Genomic DNA, 15863 nt, shown 5'->3' with positions numbered 1-15863 from the left:
CAGATTAATGCTGAAGAATCTATAAAACTATTAACTGTTGCTATTATTTGAATATCATGGCATTTGTTGGGTGTAAATATATATATAGAAAGGAAAAAAATCAGCTTAAAAGAAATAAGTTTTTCAACATGGTAGCATGCTCACATTGTTGAGCTTCACTGTGATCTTGCTGATGCAGTAGTTGAAATAAAAGCTAGGTAACATTCAATTACAGTTAAGGTTTACATTTAGATAGCTATGGTTGAGCATAATTTCTCTTCATTCCATCCTTTCTTTTAGTATCTTGATAACATTGTAACATCTGAGGCATTTTGCCTATTTTAATGTCTTGTAAAATGGCAATCATTTGGCACACTGCAGAGAATAGCATACCACATTTCTGGCTATAGCTAAGGTACAAGAACTTCTGAATGTGATATTTCTGACATGTTCTGTACATTCTTTTATGGATTTTTTCATTTAACTATAATCTGGTAAATTGCAATCACATGAAAGGCAGTAAACATATGGGTATTTGGAAGCCATGTTGTGACTTCACAGATCAAAGTAACGATTTTAGTTTAGTTAAACATGCTATATTTTGTAAATAACAGCTTCACACATGTAAGAGAAAACTAAATATAATTGATTACTCCTATATAATATGCTGGGGTGCTTAAGGGTGAAAGCTGTATAACTGAGAGGAGACCTCCACATAGCCTTTAAAGGAATGTGGAGAACAGACCAGGGCTTCTAACCTAATGTCCAATACATTAGGACAAAATTTCATGCTGGCCGGGGCGTTGCCTGGTTAAACAAGGCCCCGTTGTTTTCGCCAGGGAACCAGGGCGAACAACAGAAAGTCAGCTACTGGAACAAATCTGAAAACACACTCCAACTCAACATCACCAGAGTTAAAGATCGGTACTATCAACATAAGAAGCCTGAATGGCAAAGAAATGGAGCTAGCTGAGGAACTAGATAAGTACCAGATCGATATAATAGGGGTGACAGAAACAAAAAACGACAAAAACTGGTGAGATCTTTCTGAGCAATAAATACAAAATGTTATATTCAGGCAATGACAATCAAGGAAAAGGAGTAGCCATAGTATTCAAAACAAAATACGAGGCTAATCTTCTTGAATGGCAGTCAGTCTCAAGTAGTGTAATGTGGGCAAATATGAGAATGGGGAACTGGACAATGAGACTTATTTGTGCCTATGGTCCCACAGAAGGTTCTACTAAGGTAGAAGTGGAGGAGAAAAAGCAACTGACACAATGAAAAAGGAAAAGTTCGTCCTTGTTGGGGATCTGAATAGCAGAATAGAAAATGATTGTCGGCCATACAAAAATATTTTGGGAAACTTTTGAGAAAAGAGCAAAGCTAATAATAATAGCAAATACCTGTTGGATTTCTGCTCAGGACATGGACTAGTTATTACTAACACCATGTTCCAACATAAAAATGTGCACAAATTCACATGGAGAGAAGAGGCAAAGAATAAGAAAAGTCTCATTGACTATGTTATTGTCAATAGTGATGTTTTCTCCCTGGCGCAGGACACCAGAGTGTATAGAGGATTTGAAATTGGAAGCGATCACTATTTAGTCTTGAGCAGGATAAAATTGAATTTCATATCGAAAAGAATAACATGTAAGAAAGTTTTAAAGCGAATAAAAGTTGAGCAGCTCTCAGATGTGAACTGCAGACTAACATATACAAAGATTATTGAAGAAAAAATGAAAGAGTTTGAGAACAAGAACCAGACTTTGGTGATTCAGTGTCAAGCCTTGAAGAAAACCCTGATTGATTCAGCCAGAGAGGCATGTGGTAAGGTTGTCTGCAAGGATAGAAAAATCAGGACTCCATGGTGGACACAGGAAGTTAAAGAGGCAGTGAAGGAAAAGAAGAAATCATGTCAAAAGTTCCTGGCAAATAAATCAACTTTTGCTTTGAGAATACAGTGACAAATGTAAGAAAGCGAAACACTGTGTAAAACTAGCTATACAAAAGTCATGGGAGAACTTTGGCAAGAACATAGAAAATAAATATCAAGAAGGTGGTAAGATATTCTGGAGTTTGTGGAAGAAGCTTAGAAATAGAGGAAAAAGTGCTGTAAAAGGAGATAGAGATGATAAAGATGACATGAAAACAGGAGAAAAAGATATCCTTGAAGTATGGAGTAATTACTTCGAAAAATTGCTAAATGAAACAAGCAGTGATAGCACAGTGGTAAAAAAACACTCAACAGGCATTCAGTCAGGAATACATATCTATACTTGAAGTAGAAAAAGCCATCAAAGGCTTGAAATGTGGAAAGGCAGCAGGAGTAGATGATATTCGACCAGAAATACTGAAGTATGGTGGTATTAAAGTCTTGCAGTGGCTCCACTGCATAGTTCAGAAAGCCTGGACAGAGGGTCGAATTCCCGATGATTGGAGTAGAGCTCTTATAGTGCCCATATATAAAAAGGGAAATAAAACTGAATGTGAGAATTGCAGAGGTATTTCCCTACTGAGTGTTCCTGGCAAGATCTATGCAAGTATACTTGAGAAACGGTTGAGAAGAATTGTGGAAGAAAAACTTGAAGCTGGATTCAGGCCAAATAGAGACTGTCAGGATCAGATCTTCACTTTATGTCAAAGCATGGGAATATAACAGAGATCTGTATTTAAGTTTTATCGATCTGGAAAAGGCATATGACAAACTTCCAAGAGAGAAGCTATTCAATACGCTAAGTTATATGGTGTCAATGGGGCATTATATCAAGCAATACTTAGTCTGTATTTGAGTTGTAAGTCAGCAGTTAGAATTGAAGGAAGTACAGGAAGATGGTTTAATGTTAAATCTGGTGTGAGACAAGGATGTACATTATTCCCTCTGTTATTCATTATCTATATGGATCACATTATGAAGGACAGTGGTATTAAACATGATATCAAAATTGGAGATGTAAATATCAGCTCTTCGTTTTATGTGGACAATGTTATACTTCTAAATAAATCCACTACTAGTTTGCAAGATTCCTGACTAAATTGAATAACTGTTGTAATAGATATGGTATGAAGGTCAGCATTAAAAAGACAAAGACAATGAAAATAGGTAGAATTGTTGAATATGTCAACTGTGTTGTGAACAGGGAACCTGTGGAACAAATAAAACATGTCAGCTACTTAGGCACGATTTTTAGTGAAGATGGTAAATTAAATATGTAAATAGACAACAGAATCAACAAAGCTGTTATGGTAGGAAGTCAAATGAATAAATTCATATGGAATAAGAGAGAAATTAGTTGGATCACTAAATTAGCTGTATACAAGACAGTGTTCAAACCAGTTTTAACTTATGGATCTGAGAGCTGGGTCAGAACTAAAAGACTACTTGACCAAAGACTAGAGACAGCAGATATGAGAGTCCTGAGAAAGATTAGAGGCATGAACAGATGGCATTAATAGCAGTATCATATTAAAAACGAGGATATTAGGAAAGAACTTGACATTGTCGGCATCCAGGAATACGTTAGCAGAGCTAATCTCAGGTGGTATGATCACTTAAACAGAATGGGCGAGGAAAGTTTAGCAAAACAAGTGTTCTCTGGCAGGAAAACGGCCCAGAGGAAGACCAAGATATATGTAGATTGATACAGTACAATGTGCCTTAGATTATAGAAATATAAGATCTCATAATGATAATATTGGAGTCTTGACAAGTAATAGACTAATTTCGAGGAAAATTGTAGATAGGAAGTTAGTAATGGTGTAAATATTTCATGTAGTACTATCATATCCTGTACACCGCTTGAGGGTACATGTCAGTAATTTGATGATGATATAATATGCTCAATGTCATGAGCTTCTTTCAGGAAGAAGACAAAACTAATTAGAAAATAAATGTCAAGAAGGTGGTAAGATATTCTGGAGGTTGTTGAAGAAACTTAGAAATGGAGGAAAGAGTGCCGTGTGACTTGAAAATGGGAGAAAAACATCCTTGAAATATGGAGTAATTAATTTGAAAAACTGCTAAATGAAACAAGCAGTGATGACAGCACAGTTTTAAAAAAACACTGACCAGGCATGCAGTCAGAAATACATATCCATACTTGAAGTAGAAAAAGCCATCAAATTCTTATAATGTGGAAAGTAGATGATCGACCAGAAATGCTGAAGTATGGTGATATAAAAGTCTTACAGTGGCTCCACTGCATAGTTCAGAATGCCTGGACAGAGGGAGGAATTCCCGATGATTTGAGTAGAGCTCTCATAGTACCCACATATAAAAAGGGAAATAAAACTGAATGTGAGAATTACAGAGGTATTTCCCTACTGAGTGTTCCTGGCAAGATCTATGCAAGTATACTTGAAAAACGGTTGGGAAGAAAAGGTTGGTGAAGAACAAGCTGGATTCAGGACAAATAGAGGCTGTCAGGATCAGATCTTCACTTTACGACAAATAGTGGAGAAATCATGGGAATATAACAAAGATCTGTATTTAAGTTTTGTCGATTTGGAAAAGGCATATGACAAGGTGTCAAGAGAGAAGCTATTCAATATGCTACAGTTATATGGTGTCAATGGGGCATTATATCATGCAATAATTAGTCTTTATTTGAGTTGTAAGTCAGCAGTTAGAATTGAAGGAAGTACAGGAAGATGGTTTAATGTTAAATCTGGTGTAAGACAAGGATGTGCATTATCCTGTCTGTTATTCATTATCTATATGGATCACATTATGAAGGAAAGTGGTATTAAACATGATATCAAAATTGGATATGTTAACGTCAGCTCTTTGCTTTATGCGGTTGATGTTATGCTTCTAAATAAATCCGCTACAAGTCTTCAAGATTCTCTGACTAAATTGAATAACTGTTGTAATAGATATGGTATGAAGGTTAGCAATAAAAGACAAAGACAATGAAAATAGGCAGAATCATTGAAAATGTCAATTGTGTTGTGAATGGAGAACCTATGGAACAAGTAAAACATTTTAGCTACGTAGGCACGATTTTTAGTGAAGATGGTAAATTAAATATAGAAATAGAAAATAGAATCAGCAAAGCTGGTATGGTGGGAAGTCAATTGAATAAATTCATATGGAATAAGAGAGAAATTAGTCAGAACACTAAATTAGCTGTATACAAGACAGTGTTCAAATCAGTTTTAAATTATGGATCTGAGAGCTGGGTCAGAAGTAAAACACTTGACCAAAGACTAGACACCGCAGATATGAGAGTCCTGAGAAAGATTATAGGCATGAACAGATGGCATTAATGGCAATATCATATTAAAAACGAGGATATTAGGAAAGAACTCGACATTGTCAGCATCCAGGAATGCATTAGCAGAGCTAATCTCAGGTGGATTGATGCGGTACAAAGTGCCCTAGACGATAGAAATAAAAGATCTGATAGCGTTGGAGTCTTGACAAGTAACAGACTGATTTGGAGGAAAATTGTAGATAGGAAGTTAGTAATGATGTAAATTTTTCATGTAGTACTATCATATCCTGTACACCCCTTGCATGTACATGGCAGGAATTTGATGATGATGATGACAACGACAAAACTAATATTTAATTTCTGAATGCAGTAACGAGTCACAGCCTGCATATAATATCACATCTCAGTCTCAGTTGTCCCGTAGGACAAAACGCTGTAAGAGTGCAGAGACTTGGGAATAGATGTTCAATTAATTAATTTAAAAATAATAAAGAAATAAAAATATCTGTCTTCTTCTGCAGCTTCTCCCACTTAAGTGGGGTCACTGTTTATTATGAGTCTCCTCCACACCTTCCTGTCTTGGGCTGTCACCACATCCAAGTTCTTCATCTTCAAGTCCTCTTCTACCAGCTCCCTCCATCTCTTCTTTGGCCGCCCACGCTTCCGCCTTCCTTGCACATCCATCTGCATGACCCTTCTTCCCACATATTCGTCCTCCCTCCTCATCAAATGACCAAACCATCTCAACCTTGCCTCCTGTATTTTCGCTCCTAAGTTCATAACTTTCACTGTTCCCCTGACATAGTCATTCCTCAGATGATCCTTTCTGGTCACACCGCACATCCACCTAAGCATTCTCATCTCTGCTACTTCCATCCTGCTAATGTTATTTTTCCTCAGGGCCACAGTTTCTATAGCATATGTCATAGCTGGCCTCACTACTGTCCTATAAATTTTGCCTTTCAGATTGATCGGCACCCTCTTATCACATAACACTCCAGCCATCTCCCTCCAGTTCCTCCAACCTGCTTGTATCCTGCATCCCACTTCCTTCTCACCTCCTCCATCTTCTTCCACTGTCGAACCTAAGTATCTAAAGTCTCTCACCTTCCTGATGACATTTCCTTCCAGCTCCAGGTCTGTCTCCTGGCCACCGCCCACTGCGCAACACATATACTCTGTCTTACTTCTGCTCAGTCTCATACCTCTCTCTTCCAGTACTTTTCTCCATCTTTCCAGTTTAGTTTCCGCTTCTTCTCTTGAATCTACACACAGCAAGATGTCATCTGCATACAACATTGTCCAAGGTGCATCTTCTCTCACCTCCTCTGTTACCACCTCCATCACAATATTAAACAGAAACGGACTTAATGCTGACCCTTGATGCAAGCCAACTGTTACTTGAAAACTTTCTGTCTGTCCCAAACAGGTCCGAACACTTGTCTTCACATTTCTGTACATTTCCTGCACCAACCTGACATATTTCTCCGGCACCTTCTTCTCCCTCAGACACCTCCAGACTTCTTGCATTGGCACTCTATCGTATGCTTTCTCCAGATCAATAAATACCAGCTGTAGCTCCCTTTGTTTCTCTCGATATTTTTCCATCATCTGTCGTAACCCAAAGATAGCATCTGTTGTTGATCTACCAGGCACGAAGCCAAATTGTTCCTTTGCAATCTCCACCTCCTCCCTCAATCTACCATCAAGAACCCTTTCTAGGATCTTCATTGTGTGGGACATCAACTTTATTCCTCTGTAATTTTTACAGTCTTGTGCATCCCCTTTACCCTTGTAAATGGGAACAAGAGTACTCTCCCTCCATTCCTCGGGTATATTTTCCTGTTGGCAAACTTTCATGAACAGGTCCCACAGCAGGTCAATTCCCTCTTCCCCCAGTGCCTTCCATGCCTCCACTGGAATTCTGTCGGGGCCCACCGCTTTTCCATTCCTCATCCTCTTCATGGCCTCCGTCACTTCCATTCTACTGATGTTCTGCACCATCCCCTCAGAAGGCTGCCCATCTCCTCTGTGAGTCCTTGCATTTTCCTCATTCAGAAGTCCCTCAAAGTATATTTTCCATCTGTTTCTTATGTCCACATCCCTCCATAATACTCTTCCTTCAGCATCTTTGATCTGCCTCACATGTAAGATGTCCTTAGCTGCTTTATTTCTACATTTCGCTAGTTGGTAAATTTTTCTCTGTCCTTCCTTTGTTTCTAATTGATTATACAGATCTTGATATGCCATGGCCTTCGCCTGTGCCACAACTCTCTTGGCTTCTTGCTTTCTCTCTTTGTACACCTCTCTGTCCTCTTCCACTCTTGACTCATCCCACTTCTGCTTTGCCTTCCTCTTAGCTGTCACTGCCACTTGTACATCATTATTCCACCACCAACCCTCCTTCTGCTCTCTAATCTTTCCAGATGTCTCACCAAGCACCTCGATTGCACAGCTCAGGATTACTTTTGAATTATGTTTCCACCAATCTTGTACACTTTCCAGTCCATCTGAAATCCTTTCTAACACTCTCTCCCTAAAATGATTCCTCACACTCTCTTCTTTTAAGCGAAACCACTTAATTGTCTTCATCCCATGGCAACCAGAAGTTCTTATCTTCGATCTTAATTTAAAGTCTGCGCACAGCAGTCGGTGTTGTTGTGCTACTTGATCTGTTGGAATTACCTTACAATTTGTCACAACTTTAAGATGTTTTCTTCTTGTCAAAATGTAGTCAATTTGTGAGCTGTTGTTACCACTTCTAAATGTTATCAAATGTTCTTCCCTCTTGAAGAAAAACGAGTTCACAATTGCCAGATCAAACGCTACTGCAAAGTCCACAACCCTCTCTCCTTCCTGGTTCATCATTCCCACTCCGTGGCCACCATGCACCCTTTCACAGTCTCTATTCTGTCTTCTTATGTGCCCGTTCAAGTCTCCTCCGACAATCACCATCTCATTTTCTTCCAATTCCCTCATTTCTTCATCTAACACGTTCCAGAACTCATCTTTTTCCTCTGCTGTACAACCAACTTGCGGGGCATATACACATAATACGACCACTCGCTCTTCTCCAAGACCCAATTTCATTCGCATGATCCTGTCGTTCCTTCTACCCACGTCCAGTACTTCACCCTTCATTCTGCCACACACCACAATTCCTACACCATTTCTTCCCTCGTTATTCGCTCCAGAGTAGAACAATTTATATCCATCTCCCAATTCCTTTGCCTTTCCCCCTTTCCACCTTGTCTCCTGCACACATAAAATGTCCAACTTCCTCTTCCTCATCATGTCTGCCACCTCTCTTCCCCTTCCAGTCATGCTTCCAACATTCAGTGTTCCCACTCGCAACATCCTCTCCACCTGCTGGGCTCACTTCTTTAACCGCACCCGCCCTTGATGCGGTAGCCCTTGTCCACTTCTCACAGCTGTAGGGCGATGTGGCTGCGCGTCGCTTAAGGGGTACGCCCTAGCCCTTATATCATTTTCTCTTCGACTCATAATCATAGTTTGAGTTGGCACTGAAGTTTTACGACCGGATGCCCTTCCTGACATCAACCCTCGCATTTATCCGGGCTTGGGACCGGCACCTATTGAGGCTAGCTTGCCTCCTTCGGTGGCTGCATAAGACGAAATGACTTAGCAAGATAGGAAAGACTCGCCCCTAGCCCTCGAATACTCTAATAGCATCAGGGGGAAGGAGCAAGGAGAGGAGAAAGAAGCAAAGAAAGAAGAGGAGGGACCAGTCTACAGAATAATATAACAGATATATATATTACATGAAGTAAGGCATGGTCCAGCATCAGGTACCTCGGGTTTGCCATGCCCGTACTCACTAAAGTGAGCCCTTGAGGAAGAAATAAAAATATCTATATACTATTATAAACAATTATCAGCAATCACTTCCCAAAATTTAGAAATAGGCATATAGTTTGTCTGCTTAAGATTAGGACAATGGCATAGGGCTTCATACGATTATAAAAAAAAAAAAAAAAAAAAAATAGATTATCAGATTTGAACCTTCTGTAGTGTAGCATCTTGGTATGATTCCAGCATGAACTTTGTCTGGTGTCGATGGCATGAGAAGCAAGGCCTGAACCTAACCAGATTATTATCTGAGATCTAGATCTCAGGGAGTCAAGGACTCGTTGAGGGAGGCAATAAATCACCCAAACCAGCTATCATACCTTCCCTTAAATTCATTTACACTAGATGTGCTCACTACGCCTAAGGGCAAATTATTCCACTCGCCCACTGCTCTCTGGTAGAAAAACCTAGTTCTTATCCCTTTCTTGACTTCAAATAAATTCAACTTGCATAGGTGACCCTGTATTCTCTAAGATATGGTAATAAAGAATCTAAGTTCTGTAATTGCCATTTCAGTAGCTAAATAAATAAGATATTTATTTAGTTGCTAAAATTTTTCTAGTTTTTTTATCCAACATCTTCAGAACATAAAAATAATATGTCACAGTATGCAAGCACTGACAATCATTTTAGTGAGAACAGTTTTAAGATTGTAACAGACGAACTCCAATAACTAATGTCCTAAACTGCACCGTCTGTTCTTGGATTAGATAAAGAGAAATTTAGAAGTATTAAATAGATCTTAAAATGACTGTCTCCTCGATTTTTGTAAGTTAATGTTGTCATACTTGTTGAGGTTTGGGGCATGTCTCATAGCTGTTTCTAGTTTCTGAAGTAGTCTCTCCAACTTGTAACAACTTCCATGTAGTACTTGGGTTTTCTGTCATCTAATGATTTTGCCATTCCTGATCTGCCATAACAATAGTAAGAAATATATTTCTTGTGTTCTGTAAGTCCATACTGAGCCACTTCACAGATACAGGACATTTCATACACTCCTGGATGTGGTAAAGGATGGAGTTTGTCTTCATGTGAATGGATGAAAGTTACCACTTCATGTGGTTTGAATGGGGTGTAGTGATTATATTTTTAAATCATTTTGGCTATCTTTCAGATGTGCTGTAGATATAGATATGGGATGATATTAGTTTTGTTGAAGTATTATATATCAAGGGAGGGGTGGAGGAATTGAGTGATAATTTAGTACATCAGTTTTTGGTAAGTTATAGCCATTAGCTAAAAACATGTGAAGGTGAGTGAGTTAAGTGAAAAGTGCAGTATCATTACAACAGATAAACCCTTATATATTGAACTGAATGATTGATTTTTAGCTAATGGCTATAACTTTAGCCATTTGCATGGAGTGGTGTAGACACTTTCTAAAATAAAAAAAGATGAACTATTTGGAATTCATGTTGTGTGATTGAGAAATTAACAACTTAATGTCATGGACATGTTTAGACTATTAGCTGCTGGTGTTCGGTTCCAAAATATCTTCTCCCTATTGGTATAAAAAAGTGGTCTGAAAAGTTCTCGGCCTCAACCATAGGTGGCAACACTATCGGCAAGATTTTTTTTTATAAGTTGGTACATCTGTCATAAGCATCCATGTGAAATTGCAAGTCATGCTATTAAGTAGTTTGTTTTATACATCTGTCTGAAGCAAAAATGTTGTCTGTATCCCTTGAAATAGAAAACATTTGAGTATTGTGCGATTATAAAATTCTTTATAAAAGAACGCTTAACACCAAAAGAAATTCAAAGTTCATAAAATTTATGGGCACTCTTCTCCTTCATTTTCAACAAATAGGGGCTGCCGAGTTTAAACGTGGTCGTACCAGCCTTGAAGATGATCCACATGAAGGACGTCCAAAAAGTGTAACCACATCACAAATCATTGATCAAGTGCACAATATGGTATTGGATGACCGACGAGTCCAAGTTTGTGAAATTGCTAAGACTATAGGCATTTCAAAAGAACATGTAGGATATCTTTTGCATGAAGAATTGCAAATGAAAAAGCTTTGCGCAAGATGGATGCTGTGCTTGCTCACCGCACTTGCTCAAAAACGCACTTACATGAAAATCTCTGAACAGTGCTTGGAACGTTTTAACAAGAATAAATAAAATGTGTTGATTTATTACTATGGATTTATTACTTCTTTGGCGCTGGACAACTAGCTTTTGTCCAGCGCCAAAGAAGACAAATTCAGTTCTATCAGCAGGAAAGGTCCTGGCATCAGTGTTTTGGGATGCTGAAGGCATTTTGTTTATTAATTATCTTGAAAAGGGTAAAACAATAATTGTGGAATATTATTCTGATCTTTTAACCAGACTAGATGAAAAAATTCATGAGAAAAGACCAGGTTTGTAGAAGAAAAAAAAAAATCATCTTTTCATCAGGACAATGCACCTACCCACAAAGGTGTTTTGGCAATGGGAAAATTAAGGAATCTGCACTATGAATTGTTGGAAAACATCCACCCTATTCCCCAGATTTGGCTCCCTTTGACTTCTGTCTCTTCCCAAAACTCTTCCTCGCTGGTCAGTACTTTTCTTTGAATCAAGAGGTGATCGCAGCTGTAGAGGGGTATTTTGCAGATCTTACTGAGAACCACTACAGCAGGAATGTCAAACTGGCAGCCCACAAAGCACTTTCTTGTGGCCCACGACGTCTCAAGGAAAGATTAAAAAAAGGATGGTTGGCTTTTATAATAAAACAGAAATACTGTATTTACTTGAATATTACTTGCCCTCGCATATAACTCGTATCCCTGATTTTACTTTATGAAAAAAGAAATTAAAAAGTTTTGCATATACGTTGCACGCGAAAATAAAGTTTAACCACTTTTGTGTCGGGGCAATAACTCGCTCCCTGCGGTAAACAACACGCCTTCCCCAACTGCCACTACATTGCAGATAGAAGAAAAACAAGTAGTTTTATTATATCTCTGAATAAAGTACAGACACGTTTGCTGTCTGTGTAATATATTTTTTAGTGCAATTAGAGACAACTGGGAAAAAACGGCACTAACTAATGAATCGCATGTTTTTTCCCACAATAACCATGCAGTTTAGACTCAAGTCAAACCATATGTTGCACTGGCAAACACAGTATCTAACTAAAACTATTGTTTTTAGTTAGATCTGTGAGTGCATCCATAACTCAAATGCAAAGCTGCAATAAAATTCATAAACATCTTAAAACTAAGACATATAAAGTGAATGTTGTTATGGCAGTTTCAGATATAGAATTCGGTTGAAGAGAATTAGTGTTTCAACTCAAAAATTATCGGCTTGACTTTGTGTTTTGGTAACTCGATCTTTTGTTAATACTGCACTAATCATATGAATCATATGCACATGCTCATAGCTGCTCTATCGGCATACCATTGTTGTCTATTCCAAGCTTTGCTTTCACTTCTCATTAGTAATTTGTGAAGGGTTGTTCACTACACATCTAAAATCTTGTAAATTACTTGTAATTTTTACTTGGAGTAATGGGAAACAAGATGATGCTATTTGGATAGATGACTTTGATAATGCACACAAAGAAACCGCTCTCGAGCCCGGAAGTAGCGATAGCGAATAGGAAATTCTTGGTAAGTCATCCCCATTTTCAATTTTTTTCTGAAAACTTTAGTTTCCAAAAATCCCCTCATATATTGCATACCACGATTTTTTAGCTTTAATTTTGGGGACAAAAGTGCGAGTTATATTCGAGTAAATATGGTATCGACTTATTCGTTTTCATACGACATTTATAGTTACAATATGGATGCAACGACCTGCTATAATATAATTGCAATAATAAAAAATTTATATTGCAATTTCAATGTTAGATCCAATCCTAATCAATCATAAACTATATCTATGCTTTCGTTGTTAATTTATGGCACTGAAAAAATAGTGCTAATTTATAGTGCTGAAAAAATTGAATTCTATTGGGTACAACTTGTACCCAATAGAATTCAATTCCCGCTGTTCACGTGATGCGCAGCATACTATGCTTCATATGAATCCAAGCTATGAATTTATAATTGCCTGCTACAGTCAATCAGTGATCTTTGAAGCACATGTCATTGCGCCGAACACCATTCAACGACAACATAGCAGTGAGAGAATCCTTTTTTTTTTTATCATTTTTTATGTGCAATAGTATTGCACACTGGTCTACACTTTTGTGCATTTTTACTCAAACATTTATATAAAAATTGTTATTAATATATTAATAATATAATTATTCACCCAGGCAATGTCGCTTTCTAAGCAAAAAGAAAAATTGCTGATTAGGGTAGAAAATTTCAAGAAAACTGGGAATTGAATTACTTCTGCACTGAAACAAAGGAAAAAATTGTGTGTATTATTTGTAATGAAACAATGTCGCCAAAGAATATAATATCAAAGGGCACTACGATAAAATTCACAAAGAGCAATATTCATGCTTTGAGGGTAAACTGAGAGAAGAAAAATTAAAAAGTATGAAGAATTCACTTCAAAGTGAGCAACAAATATTTTCAAAAATTATGAAAGACAATGAATCAGCAGCGAGAGCCAGTTATGAAATCAACTATTTATTGTCAAAATATTCCAAACCTTTTAGTGACATTCCTTGGTTAAGGAGTATATGATAAAAACAGCCGAAAACGTGTGTCCCAAAAATGTGCAAGTATTTCGCTATATTTCTTTGTTCAGAAATGCTGTATTGAAACAATAACTGAAATGCAGATAACCTGCGTGACCAGTTGCAAGAAATATTCGTAAAGGTACAGCGATTTTCAATTGCACTTCACAAAAGTTTTAATATTCACAATGTGGCTCAAGTTGCTCTGTTTCTTCGGGCTTGCGACGACAATATGAGTATTACTGAAGAGTTCTTGGAAGTGATTCTCATCCATGGAATCGCTACAGGGGAAGACATTTTTTGATGCCGTGTCGAGCATTTTGGAAAATTACCAACTTCCTCTGAACAGGCTCGTAGCTATGACAACCTATGGTGCTCCAGCAATGACAGGCAAATATAAAAGTTTTCTATCCAGATTTGCAGCAAAGTTAAAGGAAATGTATCCAGACATTCCAAAACTGCAATCTTTCCACTGCATTTTTCATCAACAGGTTCTGTGCTCCAAATTATTGGAAATGAACAGCATACTCAAGCCTGTGACAAATACTGTGAACTTCATTCGATTCAGAGGCCTGCCTCAATCACTTCCAGTTTGCACAATTTCTTAAAGACTTGGAGAGTGAATGGCTACCTTATTACACAGAGATTCATTGTTATCTTGCCATAACGTTCTAAAAAGCTTTTTTTTTTTTACTTTTAGAGGAGATCAAATTATTCCTAGAAATGAAAAATTATGATGTTGCACTTCTTAATGATCAGACATGGATACAAGATCTAGCATTCTTAGTTAATATTACAGGAGATTTGAATGATTTAAATGTCAGACTTCAGGAGAAAGATCAGTTAATAACACATGTATGATGCACTGGCAATTTTTAGATGTAAATTAGTTTTGTTTCAAAATCATTTAAAAGTGAAATCAAAGTTTTCTCAATATTGTCCCAAACCAGAAAAGATTAAAGAAGAATTTGATACTTGATTTTGAGGAGCAAGAAGTATTTTCACTTTTTAGAGATCTTTTTTTCCTTTAATTTCAAAAAAGCTCCTATTTGTATACAAATGGAACTTATTGATTTCCAAAATGATTCCATTCTAAAAGCGAAATAAAATACCAAGAAGTTAGTGTTCCAAAAATATACAGTTATTTAGGTCAAAAATATCCGGAAATAAAAAAGTTTGCAGCAAATATTCTATGTTATTTTGGAATCACCTATTTATGTGAACAATTATTCTCATGTAATAAAGGGTAAGAAAACAGCCCACAGATTGAGATTAACTGACTTCAATCTTTCTGCCATAATGAAGGTCGTATGCTCTCAATCTTTGAGTCCAAATTTTGGCAAGCTGGTTAACAATAAATGTTGTCCAGTGTCAGGAAAAAAAAATACTACAATTAAATTACTATAATTGTATTATTGCAAAACACCTCCTGGGAATCCAAAGAATCATTGGCGGAGGGCACCTACTCTACAAGAATCTGTCTCCACCAACTACAATGGACTGCAACTGCCATCATCATCTACACCAATGCCATCTGCCTCCCATCACCAATAGTATTTTCACAGAAAATCACAAACATCCATGCCCACGGCGGCATTAGAGCCCGCATCCTTTTGGCTGGAGAACAGATACGCTGACCACAAGGCCAACCAGGCTGACAAGTATTATGCAAGTATGTATATTTTAACCAGAAAATATCATTATTCTCCAAAATAATTTCATAAACATTTAAAAAATTTCCTAATGTATAGACTCTTTCCCCTTCCCCAAAAAAAAAGTATTTTATTTCAACAAAAACATTAAAAAAAATTCAAACTAACGTGAGGCGCTGTAAAGTTTTGTGATGGTTATTAATGAGCGATTATACTGTTTTTAGACTGTATAAATATTTTGTTTATTCAAATAAAATTTAATTTCGGTTTAATTTGGTTTAAATGCTATCTATTATAAATATTAATATAATAAAATATATTTTTTTTTTTAGTTTTCATGATCATCATACTATTATTTCATGCCATGTAATGGGTTAGAATAAATAAAATTTTTGTTATTAATTTTCCAATTTATTTATACTCATTCTTTCATTTTCCTTCAATTCTAATTAGTGCAGGTTTTTTTAATCAAAAATTTTTTGCAGCTCTTTTGAGATAGTTTTATGGCAAATGGCCCGC

The 15863-nt window shown here is 37.1% G+C and overlaps 1 protein-coding gene across 1 annotated transcript in view; it reads left to right on the top strand.

The window, feature by feature from the left end:
* The window catches only part of spn-E (tudor domain containing 9 protein spindle E), a 469695-nt gene that overhangs the window by 432633 nt on the left and 21199 nt on the right, over positions 1-15863 (top strand). The window lies entirely within an intron of this gene.

The sequence above is a fragment of the Typopeltis vanoorti genome, chromosome 10 (genome assembly GCF_054136105.1).
Source record: "Typopeltis vanoorti isolate ZY-2024b chromosome 10, IOZ_Tvanoo_1.0, whole genome shotgun sequence".
Taxonomy (NCBI): domain Eukaryota; kingdom Metazoa; phylum Arthropoda; class Arachnida; order Uropygi; family Thelyphonidae; genus Typopeltis; species Typopeltis vanoorti.
The sequence above is the reverse complement of the archived record's forward strand: the minus strand, read 5'-3'. Positions and strand labels throughout refer to the sequence as shown.